Here is a 23161-nt window from a genome sequence, read left to right on the forward strand (position 1 = left end):
AAAAAAAAAGACATCATGTTCTGTGAAACCCGCTTTGGGAACCACACTACCTGCCAGAAAGAATAGGAAGACCTGCCTTGCTCACTCCACAAAATTGCTGGTGTGATTAAACGTGACAGCAGATACCACTATGCTTTGAAAAAAATCTAAAGCATGATCCTGGCATAAGGTATTGTTATTAAGCAACAGTGGACTAAGCCCCTGCGTCTTGCAAAGAGAATGGATCAGAGCTTCCGAAGCATGACTGCTGTTGCCTGGTTGAAGCTGAGCAGCCAATCTTAATGTTAAGCTTGGCAGACAGATGAAAAAGATTCATGTCTTGGAGATTTGAAAAGATGAAAGTGGAGAGGAGATTGGATCTTAATCTACAAAAGCAAGAAATAAAGGAAGAGGCTGAAAATGACCTTGCCTGCCAGACTCTACAACAGCAGATCCTAAAGCCTGGAATAGACCTAGGAAAACCAAAAAGTTTCATCTATTTCCAGAGTATGTAATACATTTATGGAATGCTACCTGGGGTGAAAAATAGCAATCTTATTCATTACAAAATTATGCTTCTATTATGTAAGCCTATTTATTTATAAATAAATAATGTTATTGACTGAGTGTGGGTTAGCCCCCAGGCACTGTGCAAAGCCCTTCATGTACAGGGTTTCATCAGGACCTCATGATAACCTCATGAGTAGGTGGGATTAGCCCCAGTTTGTGGATGGAGAAACTCAGGGTTAGAGATGTTGAGTAGCCTACAGGAAATCATAGGTGAGCGGTAGGCTGGTTTTAAACCCAGGTCTAACTCCAAAGTCTATGCTTGGACTACATCATCTCCCTGCTGAAGAAATATGGGTTCAAAGAGTGTTGGGAAGAAGGAAAATCATCCAAAGTAGGTCACTCAGGCAATCTAGAAATGCATGAGACACAGTATTCGGAAATGTTTCTTTAGAAGTGGCCAAGTGTCACATAAAGGCTTCTCGTTTGATACTATAGGGCATATTGTTGGGAGTCATCCAGCCATATCTTCTGGTAGCTTCTTGGAGGTGCACTATGACCCAGGATTTCTACTTCTGAAACCCACCTTGTGGGGTGGCAGGACTAATATTTCCCTCAAACCACACACAGGAAACCAAGGTCCAGAAGGGAGAAGTACCTGGGATTACCCAGCCAGTTACTTGGAAAGATAAAAGTGTGCACTAGAAGTATTTTAGATCCTGACCCAGTACTTTTTTTTCTGTATTGCACAGAAAATTATATAACACAGAAAATGAAAATTACCTGCGCTTTCCCACTCTGAGAACACCATCATTATTAATATCTTAGTTCATTGCCTTTTAGTCTTTTTCCTACATAGTTGTGCATATGTTAAATATTCTCCCACCCAGTGTCTTCAGTAGGGACAGGAGTGACCTTGAATGCACCCCAGTCTGGACTGCATTCCTAGCCCCTTGTTCGAGCTTTTGCTTTTACACGGTTCCTTCTCTATCCCATGAATCTCACGTTCATTTGATTTTTCTTATAGGAGAGGAGCCATTTGTTATAAGTTGCTACCACAAGATAAATGTTTACACTATAATAGTAAATGAATGAAGTTGAATGCAACATCACGCTTTTAACTTAAACTCAACTGTAAACAAAAATCACAGACTGGAAAGAAATAACCCAAAATGTTGATGCTGGCTGCTTCCAGGTAATTAGGTTATGCTTTTTTTTTTTTTTTAATACTTCTTTGTGCTCAACAAAGTTTCTCAAAGAACATGTATTGTTTCCAGAATCAGAGAAGAAAACTAAATGAAAGATTAGAGTGATCTATTCTCCAATCACTGCCCTTGTATACAAAAGTGCAGGGCTCCAGCTAAACTCCTAACATGTAGTGTTGTCCTTTGAGGACTGGGTTCCAGAAGCAGGCAGCCTTCTTGAGCTTTTTTTTTTTTTTTTTTTGAGATGGAGTCTCACTCTGTAGCCCAGACTGGAGTGCAGTGGTGCGATCTTGGCCCACTGCAAGCTCCGCCTCCCAGGTTCACACCATTCTCCTGCCTCAGCCTCCCAAGTAGCTGGGACTACAGGGGCCCGCCACTGTGCCCGGCTAATTCTTTTTGTATTTTTAGTAGAGACGGGAGCTTTTTAGGATGATTACCAAGGCACCATTACCTCTAAGTATTAGCTTGTTAATTATCAGGAATTAACAGTTGCTAATTATCATCCATGACTAGCAACTAGGGAGAAATGTCTTGTGGAGATTAATTCATTAACGGCACATTCCCCTGCTCAAGTCAATAATAAAAGGACTTGCAATGAAGTGCTTAGGTGCCCAGAGGTAGATAGAGGTTACAGGAGCAAGTGAGAGCCCAGTTATCAACTGCTGGGAAGGATGGATAGGGTTTAACTGGAGAGAAGGAGGAAGAAAGTGGAAAGAAAGTCAAATACAGACACCCTGATCTCAGTTTCCTACTGGTCCAGAGAAAACTCAGAGTGCTTTGATAAAGTGTTCATGGTGTAGGGGTTCTTGACAAGGCTTTGGAGTCAGTGACAAGAGCTGCTCCTGGGAGCTTGTCCAGTGACTCAGTGTCAGCGTGGCCAGTGTCCAGCAGGATGGGCTGGTGACCAGAGGAAAATCCCCAGTGCTTCTCTGGCCCTGCCTGCTTCCCACCATGCTGATCTCCATTATCTTCCTTGGTTGTGAAAAAATGACCACAAAATCTTTGACACTCCACTCCTCTCACTAAGAGGAGGGGGCCCTGTCTCCTGTACATGAGTCTAGGCAGCGTTGTGACTGCTTTGACAAATAAAGAACACAGAAGTGATGCTATGTGACTTTTTTTTTTTTTTTTGAGATGGAGTTTCACCCTGTCATCCAGGCTGGAAGTGCAATGGCGTGATCTCCACTCACTGCAAACTCCACCTCCCAGGTTCAAGAAATTCTCCTGCCTCAGCCTCTTGAATAGCTGGGATTGCAGGTGCCCACCACCACACCCAGCTAATTTTTGTATTTTTAAGTAGAGATGGGGTTTCACCATGTCAGCCAGGCTGGTCTCGAACTCCTGACCTCAAGTGATTTCACCCGCCTCGGCCTCTCAAAGTGCTGGGATTACAGGTGTGAGCCACCATACCTCACATTATGTGACTTCTGAGGCTGGGTCTTAAGAGGAGGTGTAGCTTCTACCAGGTTCTCTCTGGAGTTCCCTCAGGGGAAGCCAGCCTCATGTAAGAAACCTGACACTCTGGGACCACCATGCTTTAGAACAGGGTTTCTCCACCTTAGCCCTATGGACATTTGTGGCTGAATATTTCTTTGTTGCTGGGGGCTGTCGTGCATTGCAGGATGGCATCCTTAGCCTCTATCCACCAGATGTTAGTAGCACTCTAGTTGTGATAGACAAAAGTGTCCCTTTGATGGGAAAACCATCTCTGGTTGAGAACCACTTGTTTAGAGAGTATGTGCAGGTGCTCTGCTTGACAGCCCAACTAAGCTTCCAACCAATGGCCAGCACTAGCTGCCAGCCATGAGATTGGGCCATCTTGGATGGACGTCCAGCCCAGTTGAGCCTTCGGATAACTGCAGCCCCAGCCAACATCTGACTGCATGAGAAACTCCATGTAAAAACTGCCTAGTTGAGCACTTTCCAAATTCCACACCTACAAAATCATGAGCACAATAGAACAGTTGCTGTTTTATACCATTATGTTTCAAGATAATTTGATACACAATGGAAGTTACCCAAATAACTTCTTTACTCACTAACTTAGCTCCTTCTTACTACCTTGATGTCATATAAATTCCAGGCATGGCCTTGTCCAGAATGTGACAGTGACGGAGGGCCTGGGGGTCATAGTTTAGTTCCCAGAGTTTACAGCTATATGGGGGAGTGAATGGCACATGGAAGTAGGCAAATCTGGGATGTAATGCTGGCTCTCCCATGTACCATCCTGGGCCAGTCACATGACCACGCTGAACCTCAGTTTCTTCATCTGTAAAACAGGGATAACTTCATAAGAGTTGTTGTGAAGACTTATGAAAGACTTGTCAAGTAAGTCTGGGTTACCTCATGCCATCTCAGTACAATGCTGCAATCAAAAAGTAGCACAACCTAGCCAGGCAAGGTGGCTCACACCTGTAATCCCAGCACTTTGAGAGGCCGAGTCAGGGAAACCACTTGAGGTCAGGAGTTTGAGACCAGCCTGGCCAACTTGGTGAAACCCCGTTTCTACGAAAAATACAAAAATTAGCCAGGCGTGATGGCACACACCTGTAATCCCAGCTACTCGGGAGGCTGAGGCAGGAGAATCGCTTGAACCTGGGAGGTGGAGGTTGCAGTGAGCCGATATCGCGCCATCGCACTCTAACCTGGACGACAGAGTGAGACTCCATCTCAAAAAGATTTTAAAAAAAAGAAGCACAACCTGATACCCAAAAAGTGATAAGGCAGATTTAGTAAGGTACATTTGCCCCTGAAAAGGGCAAAATGGCTCAGACTTTCTCATCTTTGTCCAGCTCTCCAAATTCCATGGTAGTTGCTCCCTGCAGAATTTTATTTTCCATCTCTGGTAAATTTCAGCCCTCCTGTCTCCTCTCTTACCTCCATATCAACGAATTGGAGAGATTTTGTTTTTTTCTGATGTGAGGAGATAAAAATGCTCTGTTTAATGATGTAAACATTGTCTTCATGGCGGGCAGAGTGGCATCTCAGTAGACAAAGGATAAATATAATGTTAGCAAACATGGGTCAAGTGTGTACTAAGGACATGTCAAGCGTAGCAGGGACTCAGCATCAGAAGGGGATGTGTCACCTGGAGACTGGAGACCTCTAGGTGTCATTACAGTCCTGCTCTTTCAACCTGGGATCCTCTTAGTTAGAGACACTGGCCCCTAACAAGTGGTCATGAAGCTGCCAGCTAATGGGGGAGGGAGGTCCTGATGAATGGCCCCTTTTCCCTGTTGGCCCCGCCAAACTCTCTCTGCCACATTGTTGAGGCTCTTTGGAGAGTGAGCATTGCCAGGCAGGGATTCCTGTCCTTTGACAAAAACAAAACCCCAGGATTATGCTTTTGGAATGTGAGGCTTTCTCTGCCCCGAGACTAAGAGCAAAGCCACAGCTAGCCTGTCTACCAGAAGTCCAGGCTACAGAGCTGAGGATACCAAGCTCTGGCATACCCCTGCCACACTGCATTCCAAAACTTCCTGGAGTGGAGATCAGTGTCTAATACAACTCCTCTCATCTTGGTTTGGCAGGAGGTAACTGATGGTCCAGTTTCCATAGGGACCAAGGGGCATGATGGGCACCCACCAAGGGTCACTGCTCTTAACAAAAGAAGAAGTCCAACTGGAGAGAGAGCTGACAATGCCTTTACTGAAAGTCCAACAAGATGTCTCATAAATATCACAATATTTCCCCAAAGACATGGACATAAACACCAAGTAGGAGGGTCATCTAACCAGGTAGCACTAACTGAGTAGTGATAATAGTAATTATATCATTGTTTTCTTTGCAGAAATTTTCTATGCATTTAAAATAGAAGGTCAATTCTAAGAAAAAGAACAAAGCTGAAGGCATCATGCTACATGACTACAAATACTACAAGGCTACAGTAATCAAAACAGCATGGCACTGGTACCCAGACACAGAGATCGATGTAACAAAACAGATATCTCAGAAATAAGATCACACATGTACAACCATCTGATCTTCAACAAACCTGACAAAAATAAGCAATGGGGAAAGGATTCCTTATTTAATAAATGGTGCTTGGAAAACTGGCTAGCCATATGCAGAAAACTGAAACTGGACCCCTTCCTTACACCTTATACAAAAATTAACTCAAGATGGATTAAAGACTTAAATGTAAAATCCCAAACCATAAAAACCCTAGAAGAAAATATAGCCAATACCATTCAGGACACAGGCATCAGCAAAGATTTTATGATGAAATCACCAAAAGCAATTGCAACAAAAGCAAAAATTGACAAATGGGATCTAATCAAACTAAAGAGGTTCTGTACAGCAAAAGAAACTATCATCAAAGTGAACAGACAACTGACAGAATGGGAGAAAGTTTTTGCAATCTACTCATCTGACAAAGGTCTAATATCCAGAATTTACAAGGAACTTAAACAAATTTACAAGAAAAAAAAGCCAACCCCATAAAAAGGTAGACAAACAACATGAACAGACACTTCTCAAAAGCAGACATTTCTGTGGCCAACAAACATATGAAAAAAAGCTCAACATCACTGATCACTAGAGAAATACAAATCAAAACCACAATGAGATACCATCTTGTCAGTCAGAATGGCGATTATTAAAAAGTCAAGAAACAATAGATGCTGGCAAGGCTGTGTAGAAATAGGAATGCTTTTTACACTATTGGTGGGAATGTAGATTAGTTCAACCATTGTGGAAGACAGTATGGATATTCCTCAAGGATCTAGAACCAGAAATACCATTTGACTCAGCAATGCCATTACTGGGTATATACCCAAAGGAATATAAATCATTCCGTTATAAATATACATGCACATGTATGTTTATTGCAGCACTATTCACAAGAGCAAAGACATGGAATAAACCAAATGGCCATCAATGATAGACTAGATAAAGAAAATGTGGTACATATACACCATGGAATACTATGCAGCCATAAAAAGGAATGAGATATGTCCTTTGCAGGGACATGGATGAAGTTGGAAGCCATCATCCTCAGCAAACTAACACAGAAACAGAAAACCAAATATTGCATGTCCTTACTCATAAGTGGGAACTGAACAATGAGAACACATGGATACAGGGAGGGGAAAAACTCACACCAGGGGCTGTCAGTGCCAGTAGGGGGTAGAGGGAGGGAGAACATCAGGACAAATAGCTAATGCATGCAGGGCTTAATACCTAGGTTATGGGTTGATAGATGTGGCAAACCACCATGACACACGTTTACCTAGGTAACAAACCTACAAACCTTGCATTTGTATACTGGAACTTAAAATAAAATAAAATGTAAAAATAAAATAAAATGGAAGGTAAAGTGTGGTGGAGTGCTATAATCCCAGTGCTTTGGGAGACTGAAGTGAGAAGATCACTTGCGCCCAGGAGTTCAAGGTTATGCTATGATCGCACCACTGCACTCCAGCCTGGGTGACAGAGCGAGACCCTGTCAAAAAAATAATTTTAAAAAGGGACTATACTGCACATATCATCCATAGTGGGGCCTAGTTTTATTTTACTTAATAGCATCAATATTGTCTGCACTGTTTTTAGTAGCTGCAGAATATATATAGTTGCTGATTTGCATATACCAAAACTGATGTAGCCATTTCTCTACTCTAGAACATCTAGGTTGTTTCCAAAATTTCCTCTATTGTAATCAACAATAAATAACCATACTTACAGCTAAATATCTGTGGGCATCTGCAAGAATTTTCTCAGGATAAATTCTGCAAGTGAAATGAAGTGGAATTTCTAGCTTAAACAACAGAAATTTTTTTTAGCATTCTTAGAAATTTTGTCAGACTTGGCCGGGCACGGTGGCTCACACCTGTAATTCCAGCACTTTGTGAGGCCGAAGCAGGTGGATCACAAGGTCAGGAGATTGAGACTATCCTGGCTAACACAGTGAAACTCAGTCTCTACCAAAAATATAAAATAATAATAATAATAATAATAATTAGCCGGGCGTGGTGGCGGGCGCCTGTAGTCCCAGCTACTCAGGAGGCTGAGGAAGGAGAATGGCATGAACCCAGGAGGCAGAGCTTGCAGTGAGCTGAGATTGCGCCACTGTACTCCAGCCTGGGAGACACAGTGAGACTCCATCTCAATCAATCAATCAATAAGTCAGACTTTATTTGAAAGATTTTAAAGGTATTTTTACCCCTGATGCCTGGGGTACAACAAATGTCCTACTATATAGACACAGAGAATTTGAAACAGCCCCGCAACAGAAGAGTCCTTATTCCTACTGAGAATTTGGAACCTGGGCTCTGCTCAGCTCTGTTTGCTGTATCTACATGATTTGCTAGATTGAGACTTCTATACTATTGATGATACTCCAGAAAATTCCAGGACCTCCTGCATAAAGCAGAATGTCTTACATCAGTGATTTGAAACTTCTTGGGGTACATCATCACCACCTGTGCAACACTGTAAACATATGGATGCCCAAATCAAAACCAGCTGAAAAAAAGATAAATAATACAAGTGTTGAGATAAATGGCTGTACACAAAAATAACATTAAAAAATAAACAGCTCCGCACTAATAGTAGCCAGTCGGAAAATGTAATGCATTAGAAAATAATAGCTATCTAGTAACAAAATGATAAACTATTGGAAATAATAAGTTATATACCAGTGCTACATAAAGAAAACCTTAAAACTACTGTTGAATGACCAAGACACAGTGGCTCATGCCTGTAATCTCAACACTTGGGAGGCTGAGGCAGGAGAATGGCTTGAGCTCAGGAATTCAAGACTAGCCTGGGCAACATAGTGAGACCTCACCTTAAAAATATATATTGGTGAACATAAAACAAGACTGATAAATGAAATACCACATTTTAAAATAGGAATACAATGTTATAAAAATATCAACTCATCTTTAAATTAACCTATGAATTCAATGCAATAAGTTTGGTTTAGAAGATGATGCATGGTTCTGGGGTTAGTCTAAAAGATGCATTTTAGAATAACCAGGACATTTCTTTTAAAGATGAACATAAATGAGTGGGAACTACCAGCTATTCATGCTTATTATGCAGCTACAAACATTTAAACAGTTTGATGCTGATGAAAAAATAAATCAATCAATGGAAATAAAAACAGAGTTCAGACTTCCACTTCTGGCTATAATGAACTAGCTTATATAGCATTGGACCAACCTTCTTGCTGAAAATAATTGAAACAGTTGGATTAAATCTATTGGAAGACATTGGAGAGCAATCAAGGAAACCAATATTTTAGAGGTCAATAATTGAAGATGAAGGAAATGCATTGAGATAAGCCTTACATTTTGTACAATTCTGCACTTGAAGTATGTGCCAGTTCACACAGAATATGAGTCTGAGAGGCAGAACAAAAGGTTGTCCAGATGTTACAGCAATCTTATGATGCTACGGACTCAACATTGGAGTTTAGAGCTTGCCAAGGAAGACAGGTCTGGTAAATAGCTCAATCTTTCAAATGGGGGTCTGGGAAGGCTCCTACTCTAGGTGAGCAAGTAATAGATCCGCCTTTACAAAGACTGAAACCCATGTTCACATCAGCTCAATTTGTGACTGGATATAGGCAACCTTCTCCTATCTAACAGATTGCCGAAAACAAAAGTGAATCCTACTTTGGGGAAGATAACAACGCCAAAAACTTCTACTGTGTTCCACACAGATGTCTAGCATTCAATCAAAAGTTACTGGACATATCAAGAGGCATGAAACATCACACACAGGAATGATGAATGCCAGAACAAAACATGAAAACACCTTTAATATGCTTAAAGAAAGTAATCGTCCACTTAGAATTTCCTGTCCAGTAAAAATATCCCTCAACATTGAAGGCAACATAGAAATATTTTCAGCAAACAAAAATGGAAGAAAGTTGTCATCAGCTGACTTGAATTAAAAAAATTACTAAACAGATTCTTCAGGCAGAATGATTGGCACTGAAGCATAGAAATGCAGAAGAGAAGAGGAGCAATAAAAAGAGTGATTATGTGTATAAATCTCAATAAACAGTGAGTGTAGGCTGGGGGTGGTGGCTCATGCCTGTAATCCCAGCACTTTGGAGCACAAGGCAGGCAGATCACCTGAGGTCAGGAGCTCAAAACCAACCTTGTCAACATGGTGAAACCTTGTCTCTACTAAAAATACAAAAATCAGCTGGGCGTGGTGGTGCATGCTTGTATTCCCAGCTACTTGGGAGGCTGAGGCAGGAAAACTGTTTGAACCCAGGAGGCAGAGGTTGCAGTGAGCCGAGATGGCGCCACTGCACTCCAGCCTGAGTGACAGAGTGAGACTCCATCTCAAAACAACAACAACAACAACAAGAACAGTGAGTATAAAAAGGAAAAAAGGAATAATAATACTATCTTGTGGGTTTAAACTATATGTAGAATTAATCTGAAGTTAATGTGCCTTTTGTTCTCTGACTAAATTTAAGATGTTCTCTTTGTCTGTTGAACTGAATAATGATAGACACGAAACTTTTAAAACTTGTTGGGTAAAGCAAACTTAGGAGGAAAATTATAACCTTAAGGGCATATATTAGAAAACAAAGAAGGGCTAGAAGTAAACCGTCTAACTACCTAGCCCAAGAAAGTGGAAAAAGAATGTAAATAAACCCCATAAGAGGAGAAAGGAAATAATAAGACAGCAGAAATTAACGAATAAAAAAATACAATATCCACCAGTAGAATTGGTAAACCCCTTCTGAGACACACACATACACATACAGACAGAGAGAGAGAGAGAGAGAGAGAGAATATGCTGGCAGACAAGGTTGTAAGACACAGCACTCTCATATATTCTTGGTAGGAGTGAGTGTACAGATCTATTTGGTGGAATCCTCCAAAATTAAACATGTAATTATTCCATGACCTAGTAATTCGATAGCTAGGAATGTACTCTACGGCTATATTGGGAAAACTATGCTAAGATGCACGTGGAAGCGTATCTCTGCTGCTTCAATGACCAATGCTGGGGAGGGGGGCAGGCGATGCTGGTTAAATAAATTAGGATTCAACCATATAATAGAATATTCTGTAACTATTACATATGAGGAAGTTGCATATGCTCAATGTGGAAAGTGTGATATTCTTGGGTAAAAAAAGTAATCATATATACTACATAAGCATTTTATACATTATATGTGTGTGTGTGTGCACGCACTTTTGCATACACACGTGTGCATGTGTGTGCACACACAGAGATATATAGAGAGAGCTAAGGCAGTTTGCACGTGACAGTTTGGATTCATAGCTGGGTATGTGTAGCCCCCAAGCGCAGACTCTATTCACGTCTCCCCAACACCTACACCTATGAAGAGATGGAGACCAGCTTTCTTTTCCATTTAATCCATACATTTAAAAAAATTCTGCCTTTTTCCAACAACATAGAGATGAGTTCTTGAGCAAGTATTTCTGCTTCTCGGAGCTTTCTGCTCCTCCGACTAATGACTCAAATCACTCCCAGACCCACCATCAGCCATGCCCTGCAGGTACAACCCAACTCTCTGCCATGCCAAGTCACACAACTCAGCCAGAGGGCACACCACGGACCCCAGCAGCAGGAGAGACACACCAGCCCAAAGACCAGCCCCAAGGTGAAGGGAGCCACCACCTAACTCCCACCACACCAGACATTGATTTTTAGTTTTCAGCATTTGCGGAAAGCAAAACACCCTTTAGAAAAGGCAGGATTGTATACTTTCTTCTTCCTTTAGATTCTGCTTAAACATAGTGGCAATGGGGGTTGCAAACCTCATAATTCCGTGACATGAAGTCTTAACTGTTGGCAATTAGGAGCCTGTTCGGGCCACTGCCTCTGGCAGCTCCAGCTGAACACCCAGTGCTCACAGCCCCCGCAGCTAACGGGTGCAGTAAGAGCCAGCAAGAAATGGAAAACAATTTGGTACCCTGTGTGTTAGTATGTGTAGACAGAAACAATGTTCAGACTTGATCTAATTCTAGTGACACTGGTCATCTAACAGGCCCAGGCTTCAGAAGCCTGCAAGGAAGCCACGCCAGGGCTTTTTCTCCCTTCCTCAGCCTCCCTCACCCATGTACATCTGCACCCCTATTCCAGCAGGATGACATTTATTGGACCAGGACCACATGCCAGACACTGTTCTAGCAATTTACACACATTAATTCGCACAATCTCTCAACAACGCTTTGCAGTAGGCACTATGATTAAACCACGGATAACAATGGCATCTTCTTTAAAGGGTTACGAGGTAACACATGTAACAAGCTTAAAATAGAGACTCTAGCCTGGCACATGGTAAGTACACACAGGTATTCTTTTAAAAAATATTTATTACATTAACCTTTTAATTAATTATTCTGGTTCTCTTCATTTCTTCCCGTGTATATGAGTTACCACTTGATGTCATTTCCTTACTTCAGTGCAGCCTGGCTCCCCCTTCCCCTGCCTCCTTTGTGCTGTTATTGTCAAATATTACAATTCCATATGTGATAAGCCCAACAATTCAATCTTGTACATATTTTTATACAATGGCTTTTTATATCTGTCGAGAAGAAATATGCAGTTATACTTCTTTTGTGTGCGTGTGTGCATGTGCACAAAATAATACGTAAAATGCTTATGTAGCATATATGATTACTTTTTTACCCAATTATCTACATCAGGGTTGTCTGATCTTCTGAGCTTCCCTGTGCCACATTGGAAGAATTGTCTTGGGCCACACATAAAATACACTAACATCAACAATAGCTGATGAGGTTAAAAAAAAAAAAAAAAAAAAAAATCAAAAAAGTCTTATAATGTTTTAAGAAAGTTTACGAATTTGTGTTGGGCTGCATTCAAAGCTGTCCTGGGCCACGTGCCGCCAGTGGGCCGTGGATTGGACAAGCTTGATCTATGTAATTATCTTTACTGGTCCTCTTTTTTTTTTTTGAGACAGAGTCTCGCTCTGTCGCCCAAGCAGTGGCGCGATCTCGGCTCACTGCAAGCTCCGTCCCCCAGGTTCAGGCCATTCTCCTGCCTCAGCCTCCCGAGTAGCTGGGACTACAGGCGCCCACCACCACGCCCGGCTAATTTTTTGTATTTTTTAGTAGAGACGGGGTTTCACCGTGTTAGCCAGGATGGTCTTGATCTCCTGACCTCGTGATCCACCCGCCTCGGCCTCCCAAAGTGCTGGGATTACAGGTGTGACCCACTGCACCCCGCCCCTCTTTGTTTTTTATGGGAATTCAAATTAATGTCTGATGTTACCCACTTTCAGTCTGAAGAACTTCTTTTAACATTTTTTTTTTTTTTTTTTTGTCAAGTGGCTTTTCCAGCAACACATTCTCTCAGTTTTTGTTTATCTGGGGTATTTTCATTCCATCTACATTTTTGGAGGATCGTTTTATTGCTATAAGATTCTTGGCTGACGCTATTTTTTTTTCTTCCAGCACTTTAAATAGACGGACCCACTGCCTTCTTGACTCCAGTGTGTTTGATGAGAAGTCAGCTCTTACTCTTATGGGGGAGTTCCCTTGTGTGCAATGAATCACATTTCTCTCCATGCTTTCAGAATTTTGTCTTTGTCTTTTGACATTTTGACTAGGATGTGTCCGGGTGTGGCGTAGTTCATCTTCATCAAGCTTATTGTTCCCACTTTACAGATAAGGGGGTTGGGACACAGAATGGTAAAGCTATTTGGCCAAGGTCACCCAGCTAGAAAGTGGGGGAGCTGGGATTTGAACCCAGCAATCTAGCCCAATTATCTGCTATACTAAACTGTCTCTCATTCACCTCTCAGCGTGGTTCTTGTGAGGCTGCATAGGTAAGCTTGGACAGAATGCTTAGCTCACCACCTTGAAAACTCTCACTTCTGAAAAACAGATTCCTGAATGGCAAATGAAAACTCTGACCTGATTTTTCTCAACATTATCAGCTTCTTGCCTAAGATAAGTGAACTAAAGATTCAAGTCCTTTTCTCCTGGGCCTTTGCATCATGCGGGTGGATGGACGAACCCAGTATTTTCCTTATAAAATAGTGATTATGGAGGAGGTGGACGAGAAAGAAGAGGGGAGGAGGGAGAGGGTGGAGAGGAAGAGAAGAGGGGAAGGGGGAAGAGAAGGAGGAGGGAGAGGGGAGAAAGCAACCAAGTGTTTCTTGCTGGACAGTGAGTTATTCTTGATCATGCCCAGCCCCCTTCATGATTAGAGCCAGTATTTCTGTTTTAAGAGAAAATTTATTTTTGTGCTGATTCTTCCTTTTGAGGTGAAGGGAGGAAGGAGGGATTGGAGAAGCCTGGGGAGGGAAAGCAATCTGGCTTTAGAAAAGCTCCCTAGAACGCACTTGGAGCCAGCCTCAGTGCCATGCAGAAGACACGCCCCTCAAGAGAAACAGGGTGCTGCCCAAGGAGGATTCTCTCAAGACAACCAAATATGGCCCTGCCAGGTTACAAAGCTCTGTGATGCACTTCTATAAATACCTCCTCCCAGCATCGTTTTCCTGCCTCCAGCACATTGTACTGTAAACCAGGATTCTAATGATATGTAGGACACATACCCAAACCTCTCCTTCCCTCCACCACACTCTATCCCTCCCCTTCTCCCCCAAAGTCAACTCAAAGAGAGGAACTAGACAGGTTGTCGGGGGTCCAGATGCAACACCCATAAGCCCTGAGTTCTAGCCCCCGAAACATGAGTACAGAAAGAGAAATGATGTACCAGCCACTTCAGGGTAAGGCTCTTGAAGTAGATGTAGAAGGAGAGAAAAAAGCTTTACAATAGATGATGTATTTCTCAGAGGTGTCAGTTCTCAACGTGGTGTTTTCTCCTCCCCATCTCTGCCCCCGTGACTTCAGATGAAACGGTGTCTGAACACACCTGAGCGCCCCGCTGCCTGGGATGGAGCGTGTCCCTGCGAGTGAGGAAGCCCAAGGTCATATAGGAGCCACAGCAAAGGCCATCGCTTCTCATGGCCCAGGAAGGTGGCTCTCGGAGGGTGCAGCTGCGTCATCACAAGGCTGTGCCTTGGCAGATGACTGGTGACTCTTTTTTTTTTTTTTTTTTTTTTTGAGGCAGAGTCTCGCTCTGTCGCCCGGACTGGAGTGCAGTGGCCAGATCTCAGCTCACTGCAAGCTCCGCCTCCCGGGTTTACGCCATTCTCCTGCCTCAGCCTCCCGAGTAGCTGGGACTACAGGCGCCGGCCACCTCGCCCGGCTAGTTTTTGTATTTTTAGTAGAGACGGGGTTTCACCGTGTTAGCCGGGATGGTCTCGATCTCCTGACCTCGTGATCCGCCCATCTCGGCCTCCCAAAGTGCTGGGATTACAGGCTTGAGCCACCGCGCCCGGCCGACTGGTGACTCTTGAGAGATGAATTCAAGGTATTTGCACCTTAACCACCTCTCTTTAAAGAACATTGTGAGTATCTTGAATTTATCTCTCAAGAGTCACATTAAAGAGCAGGTACTATCTCCTGGCTAGATGGCAGAATAAGAGGCCTGGGGAGGGACCCCACTGCCAGAATGGAGGGGGAGATTTCACTCTTCACGGGGCCCCAGGAGACAGTCGGTGAGAAGATGTGGGGAGGGAGGGGGCTGCAGCTTGACCTGTTCCTCAGCCAGCAACGTGCTGCTGGGCATCGGAGAGCACTGGTCTGGAAAAAGAAGCGCAAGGCAGGACAAGCATTAACCTCAGCCTGGCTCATGCCACACCTCCTGCTTGCCGCTCAGCTGGAGATCCCATCAGGCAGATGCAGAGGTGCTGGGGAGGGCATAAGGGGTGGGAAAGCCTGGGACTCTTAGTCATGCCAGTTGAGGAGCTGGGGCCATCAGAGAACTCAGCCACTCAGAGCCTCATCAATAATACAGGAATGGCCGTCCCTCTGCAGAGCTGCTATGAGGATGTAGGCCTTGGGCTGTCATCAAATGGCCATCTTTACTCCTGGATCCAGAAAGGAGGCAGGTTGACCACCAGGCTGCCTGAGCCCAGGGTGGAAAATACTGGGCCTCAGAAGATGGCGCTCATGGGTTGGGAGCAATGGGTCGGGAGGCTTGTGTGCACCTCAGTCTAAAACCAGCCTTGTTCACTGCCTCTAGGTGAAGGAGGCAGAGATTTGGGGTGGGCCGGGGAGGTGCAAGGCCAGAAAGCCCAGAACCTCCCAGAAGCTGCTAGACAGGAAAGTGTCTGCTTTCCAAGAAGTCAGGTAAGGAACTGAGAGGAGAAAAGGCATGGCGTGCCCATGACCTCTCCCAGGAGCCCATGCCCACACAGGATTGGATAGAACCCAACCACAGACCCATATATCAGTTGTCCTTAATCCCCGCTGCCCATGAGTGTCACCTGGGGGGATTTAAAATAATCCCAATGCTGAGTTGCTTCGAGACCAACTATATGTGACCTTCTGGGAGTGGGGGGACATGGGCTGGGACCGGATATTAGTGTTTTTTAAAACTCTCAGTTGATTCTAATGTGCGGCCAAGGCCAAGAGCCACTAGCCAACGTGAGGGCCCCCACAGGCCTAAAGATATACACACCACGCGCTCATGATCTGATTTTGGTTTACTCTGGACTAGAGCTGAGCTGCCCAATATGGCGGCCATTAGCCAGTCACAGGTGGTTTTTGGGCACTGGAAACATGGTAAGTTCAAAGGGAGACATGCGGTAAGTCTGAACATATACCCCAGATTTCTAAGATGTAGTATGAATAAAGAATGTAAACTATCTCAGTGATTTAAAAAATACTGGTTACATGTTGAAATGGCATATTGAGCTAGATAAAATATATGATTAAAATTAATTTAACCTGTGTCTTTATAAATTTTTAGAGTGGCTATAAAAAACTTTCAGTTACATCATGTGGCTTGCATTACATTCCTATTGGACAGTGCTGGTGTACGGACCAGCCAGTTTAAAGACGTGTTCCCAGGCCAGGCAAGGTGGCTGATGCCTATAATTCCAGCACTTTGGGAGGCCAAGGTGGGAGGATCTCTTGAGATCAGGAGTTCAAGACTAGCCTTGGTAATATAATGAAACCTCATCTCTACAAAATATTTAAAAATTAGCCCATGTATTTGTAGTCCCAGCTACTTGAGAGGCTAGGTAGGAGGATCCCTTGAGCCCACAGGGAGGAGGAGGCTGTAGTGTCCCTGCACTCCAGCCAGGGTGACGGAGTGAGACCTTATCTCAAAAAAAAAAAAAAAAAAAAAAAAGAAAAGAAAAGAGAAAAAAACCTCAAAAATTGAAATAAAACAAAAATGTGTTTTCTGTATTTCTTCTATGGATAAGTTTATTTGTTTTTGATGATAATTTTCTTTAAAACTTCACTTCATGATTCCACTTATATAACATTCTTGCAATGACAAAAATAAATAAATGGAGAACAGATTAGTGACTGTTAGGGTCAGGGACAGAGAGGGGAGAGGGGAAGAGGCCAGTGTGGCTATAAAAGGACAACATGACGCCGGGTGCGGTGGCTCACACCTGTAATCCCAGCACTTTGAGAGGCTGAGGCAGGTGCATCACCTGAGGTCAGGAGTTTGAGACCAGCCTGGCCAATATGGTGAAACCCCATCTCTACTAAAAATACAAAAAGGTAACCAGGCATGGTGGCACGTGCCTGTAATCCCAGCTGCTTGGGAGGCTGAGACAGGAGAATTGCTTGAACCTGGGAGGCGGAGGTTGCAGTGAGCTGAGATAGCGCTATTGTACTCCAGCCTGGGTGACAGAGTGAGACTCCATCTCAAAAAAAAAAAAAAAGAGGAGGTGGGGGGCAACACAAAGGATCCTCATTATGGTGGAAATTTTCTATATCCTTGACTGTATCAATGTCAGCACCCTGGTTACCAGGATATCCTATACAGTACCCTCTTGTACTATAATTTTGCAAGATGTTGCCATTGGGTGAAACTAGGTGAAAAACTACATTGAGTCTCTCAGTATATTTCCTACGACTGCATGTGAATCTACAATACCTCAAAATCAAAAGTTTAATTATTTAAAAAATTTCACCTCTGAAACAATAACTTCCATTCTCTGCTGGCAGGAGCATAAAAGTAGTTAACTCTTTCGGAAAGCAATTTGGTCGAGCGTTAAGCATTTTCATTCCTCTTGGTTCCAGTGATTCTACCTCTGGGAATTGCTACTAAAAAATATAAACACAAGTACAAAATACACAAAAATGTTGATTCACTGTTGTTGATAATATAGCACAATGCTCAAAGCCACCAGCATGCCTCTCTGCAAAGAAGAGTTAGAGGAACTATGGTTTATCCACTCAAGGGACTATTATGTAGTCATTGATGGAAAATATGGTAAGGTGATGTTAAACGACAACAGCAACAAAATGTTGGGATACAAAGCATCAATGGTTTGTTTGCTAATTCCTAAAAAAGAATCTTTTAAAATGTGGGATGATGAGTATACAAATATTAATAATAGTTGCTTTGATAATAGGCTTATGGATGAATGTGTTTATTCTTTCTACTTTAGTTTCTTTTCCTCGATTTTGTTTAATACTTATGCATGGCTGGGTGCGGTGGCTCACGCCTTTAATCCCAGCACTTTGGGAGGCCGAGGCGGGCAGATCACCTGAGGCCAGGAGTTCAAGACCAGCCTGACCAACATTGTGAAACCCTGTCTCTACTAAAAATACAAAAATTAACCAGGTGTGGTGGCGCATGCCTGTAGTCACAGCTACTCGGGAGCCTGAGGCAGGAGAATCATGAGCTCTGGAGGCAGAAGTTGCAGTGAACCGAGATCACACCACTGCACTCCAGCCTGGGTAACAGGGCAAGACTCTGTCTAAAAAACACAAAACAAAAACGTATGTACGACTTTTTAATTTAATGACATAATGATTATGCCTCTTTTTAAAATTAAGGAGTTTCCTGGAACTGTCTTCCTGGAGCTAAGGGGCAATGCCGGACCAGGGAAGAGGGTGGGTAGCTCACTCGCCCCCTGCCGGCTGAACATGGTGGTGCGGCCCAGAGTCCTGAAGAGCCTGAAGGCACAGCTAGGACAGAGCTTCCTCGCTTGGGGCCAATTAAGGGCAGATTTAGGATTCCCATTCCTAACGCAAAGCCACTCAAAGAATCGCTGCCTGTTAAGAGAGCAGAAAAAAAAGAATCGGGAACATTGTAGCTTATGTGAACTCTGACAAGACTCTTGAGCTTCCTGAGTCTCATTCAGTAAAGATGTTAAATGGTGGCAATAACCTGATCTCTGTATTGGGGGATGTCTGAGGGGTGAAATGGGCTTATTTTGCTAGGCAATGTCAATTGTTTTTCAATGTAGTTCTACTACCTGCAGTATGTAAGAATTCTCATGCCTTCATATCCTCATCAACATCTGCTATTGTCACATTTCTTAATTTTTATCAATCACAATGAGAATCAAATGATATCCCGTTGTCATCTTAACTGGCATTTCTATGATTGCTGGTGATATAGAGTATCTTTTTATGCTTGGCCATTTTTCTCTTCCTTTTTCTGTGAAACACCTGTTCATGTCTTTTTCTCACTTTTTTTTTCTACTGGATTCTTCATCTTTCTTACTCATTTATAGGAGTTCTTGAGGTGTTCTGGATATTAATATTTTGCCATATGTATGTGCTGAAACATTCTGCACAGTCTGTAGTTTTTCTTTTCTTTTTTCTTTATTTTTCTTTTTATTTATTTGGTGGTGGTTGTTGTTGAGATGGAGTCTCACTCTTGTTGCCCAGGCTGGAGTGCAATGGCGATATCTTGGCTCACTGCAACCTCCGCCTCTCAGGTTCAAGCAATTCTCCTGCCTCAGCCTCCTGAGCAGCTGGGACTACAGGCACCCTCCACCATGCCTGGCTATTTTTTGTATTTTTAGTAGAGATGGGGTTTCACTGTGTTAGCCAGGATGATCTCAATCTCCTGACCTCGTGATCCACCCACCTTGGCCTCCCAAAGTGCTGGGATTACAGGCATGAGCCACCGTGACCAGCCCAGTTTTTCTTTTCTTTTTTCTTTTCTTTCTTTCTCTCTTTCTTTTTTTCTTTCTTTTTTTTTTTTTTGAGATGGAGTCTCGCTCTTGTTGCCCAGGCTGGAGTGCAATGGCATGATCTTGGCTCACTGCAACCTCCGCCTCCCAGGTTCAAGCGATTCTCCTGCCTCAGCCTCCCGAGTAGCTGGGATTACAGGCGCCCACCACATGCCCGGCTAATTTTTTGTATTGTTAGTAGAGATGGGGTTTCACCAGGTTGGCCAGGCCAGGTCTCGAACTCCTGACCTCAGGTGATCCACCTGCCTCGGCCTCCCAATCTTTTCACTTTTTTAATGCTAACTTTTGAGACCTTCTTAAATTTAAATTAAATGTATTGTACTATTATTGATTTACATACGTTGGTCTTGTATCTAGCAGCTTTGCTGCATAAGGTTCCTTTGGATTTTCTATGAGGATGAGCATATCGTCTGTGAACATCGACAGTTTTGTAGTTTTTCATTCTAATTCTGATACCTCATTTTTTTTCTTGTCTTGGTGCACTGTCTAGGGACTTGATGACATAGAAGTGATGATAGTGATATTCTCGTCTAATTTGAAAGCGAATGATTCTAACATTTTATCGTTACCTATGCTATTTGTTGGAAATACAGCTTATCAGGGTAAGGAAGTTCTCTGTTAGTTTGCAAAGAGGTTTTGTTTTTGTTTTTGTTTGTTTTATAATTATAATGATTTTTACCATATTTTTCCTGCATTTATTGAAATAATGTGTTTATTTCTCACTTTTATCAATGAAGTAAATTATACTTATAGATTTTGTAATGTTAAACCACCCTTGCACTACTGGGATATAGCTTGCTTTTGTTGTCTTACATATATATTCTTAATCTGTTTAGTTTCATCATCAAAGTTATAGTTGAACCACAATGAGATACCATCATACACATACTAGAATGGCTAAAATTAAAAAGATTGGCAATACTAAATATTGGAGAAGATTTGGAGAAACTACAGCTCTCATATGTTGCTGGTAGAAATGCAAAATTGTACAACTGCTTTGGAAAGCAGTTTTGCAGCTTTTTATAAAGTTAAACATGCTCTTGCCACACAACCAGAAATTCCACTTCTAGGTGGGATTCCTAGAAAAATGAAAACTTGTGGTTGCATAAAGACTTACACCTGAATACAGCTTGATTCATATAGTCCCAAACTAGAAACAACCCCAATGTCCAAAACTGGTGAATAGATAAACAAACTGTGGTGTATAGAATACTACTCCACAATAAAAAGGAATAAACTACTCATGTACACAACTACACGGGTGATATCTTCAAAGCATTATGCCAAATGAAGGAGTCCAGATACAGCTGGGCATGGTTGCTCACACCTGTAATCCCAGCACTTTGGGAAGCCAAGGTGAGAGGATTGCTTCAGCCCAGGAGTTTGACACCAGCCTAGGCAAGATGGTGAGATGTGAAGCGGAGGGTAGGGGAGGGTAAGGGAGGGGAAGTGAGGGGAAGGGAGGGGAAGGGAGGGGAAGGGAGGGGAAGGGAGGGGAGGGGAAGAGAAGGAAAGGGAGGGGAGGGGAGGGGGCAAGGGAAAGGAAGGGAAGGGAGGGGAAGGGAAGGGAAGGGAGGGGAAGGGAAGGGAGGGGAGGGGAGGGGGCAAGGGAAAGGAAGGGAAGGGAGGGGAAGGGAAGGGAAGGGGAGGGGGCAAGGGAAAGAAAGGGAAGGGAGGGGAAGGGAAGGGAAGGGAGGGGAAGGGAAGGAAAAGGAGGGGAAGGGAGGGGAGGGGAGGGGGCAAGGGAAAGGAAGGAAGAGAGGGAAGGGAAGGGAGGGGAAGGGAAGGAAAAGGAGGGGAAGGGGGGGAGGGGAGGGGGCAAGGGAAAGGAAGGAAGAGAGGGAAGGAAGGGAAGGGAGGGGAGAGGAAGGGAGGGGAAGGGAGGTGAGGGGAGGGGGGAAGGGAGGGAAAAGAAGGAAGGGGAAGGGAAGGGAGGGGAGTGGGGAAGGGAAGGAAGGGAAGGGAGGGGAGGGAAGGGAGGTGAAGGGAAGGGAGGGGAAGAGAGAAAGAGAAGAGAGAGAAAGAGAGGAAGGAAAGGAAAGGAAAAGAAAGGAAAGGAAAGGAGGAAACAGGGAAGGGAAGGAACAAGGAAGGGAAGGGAAGAAGGCAGGCAGGCAGGTAAGAGTTCAGACACAAAAGAATACATATTGTATGATTTCCTTTATATGAACTTACAGAAAAGTAAAAACTATAGGAAGAGAAAGCAGATCAGTAGAGGGCAGGGCATTGACTGCAAAGAGGCACAAGATACTTTTTTGAAGTGATTGAAATGTTCTATATTATCATGATTACACGTTTATCAAACTGTATACTAGAAGTGGTAAATATCATATATATGAATTATACCTTTTAAAAGTGATATTCACTTTCTAATAAATTTGCATAAAACAGCAATTTTCAGTTTCTTAAAGATTAGTAAAACTTGCCAAGTAAAACCATGTGGGCCTGTTTCTTTTTTTTTTTTTTTTTTTTGAAGCGGAGTCTCGCTCTGTCGCCCGGACTGGAGTGTAGTGGCCGGATCTCAGCTCACTGCAAGCTCCGCCTCCCGGGTTTACGCCATTCTCCTGCCTCAGCCTCCGAGTAGCTGGGACTACAGGCGCCCGCCACCTCGCCCGGCTAGTTTTTGTATTTTTAGTAGAGACGGGGTTTCACTGTGTTAGCCAGGATGGTCTCGATCTCCTGACCTCGTGATCCGCCCGTCTCGGCCTCCCAAAGTGCTGGGATTACAGGCTTGAGCCACCGCGCCCGGCCGGGCCTGTTTCTTTTTGGGGGTATATTTTAATTCTGCTTCAATTTTGTATTAGGGTTCTCCAGAGAGACAGATATGGGAGATGATATATACATATATGAGAGGGGATTGATTTACTATGGGAATTGGCTCACATGATTATGGAGACTGAGAAGTCCCACAACAGGCCTCCTGCACACTGTGAACTCAGGAATACCAGTACTGTGTCTCAGCCCAATTCTGAAAGCCTTGGAACCAGGGAAGACCACTCTAGTTCCGAGGCCAAAGGCCTGAGAACCTGGGAGGCTGCTGGTGCGTGTCTCAGAGTCCAAACACCAGAAAGCCTGAAGCTCTGATGTCCAAGAGCAGAAGAAAGGTGGTGTCTCGCCTCCAGGGGAAAGAGAAAGCAAATTTGCCTGTCCCTGCTTTTTTTTTTTTTTTTTTTGAGACGGAGTCTCACTCTGTCGCCCGGGCTGGAGTGCAGTGGCCGGATCTCAGCTCACTGCAAGCTCCGCCTCCCATTCTCCTGCCTCAGCCTCCGGAGTAGCTGGGACTACAGGCGCCCACCACCTCGCCCGGCTAGTTTTTTGTATTTTTTAGTAGAGACGGGGTTTCACAGTGTTAGCCATGATGGTCTCGATCTCCTGACCTCGTGATCCGCCCGTCTCGGTCTCCCAAAGTGCTGGGATTACAGGCTTGAGCCACCGCGCCCAGCCTACTGTTATTTTAATATGGTTTCTACTCCTTTTACCTCCT

General features: G+C 43.6%; 1 protein-coding gene across 1 annotated transcript in view; it reads right to left on the reverse strand.

The window, feature by feature from the left end:
* Positions 1-23161, reverse strand: part of CACNG5 (calcium voltage-gated channel auxiliary subunit gamma 5) — a 51779-nt gene that overhangs the window by 12056 nt on the left and 16562 nt on the right. The window lies entirely within an intron of this gene.

The sequence above is a fragment of the Trachypithecus francoisi genome, unplaced genomic scaffold (assembly GCF_009764315.1).
Source record: "Trachypithecus francoisi isolate TF-2019V2 unplaced genomic scaffold, Tfra_2.0 Lachesis_group20, whole genome shotgun sequence".
NCBI lineage: Eukaryota > Metazoa > Chordata > Mammalia > Primates > Cercopithecidae > Trachypithecus > Trachypithecus francoisi.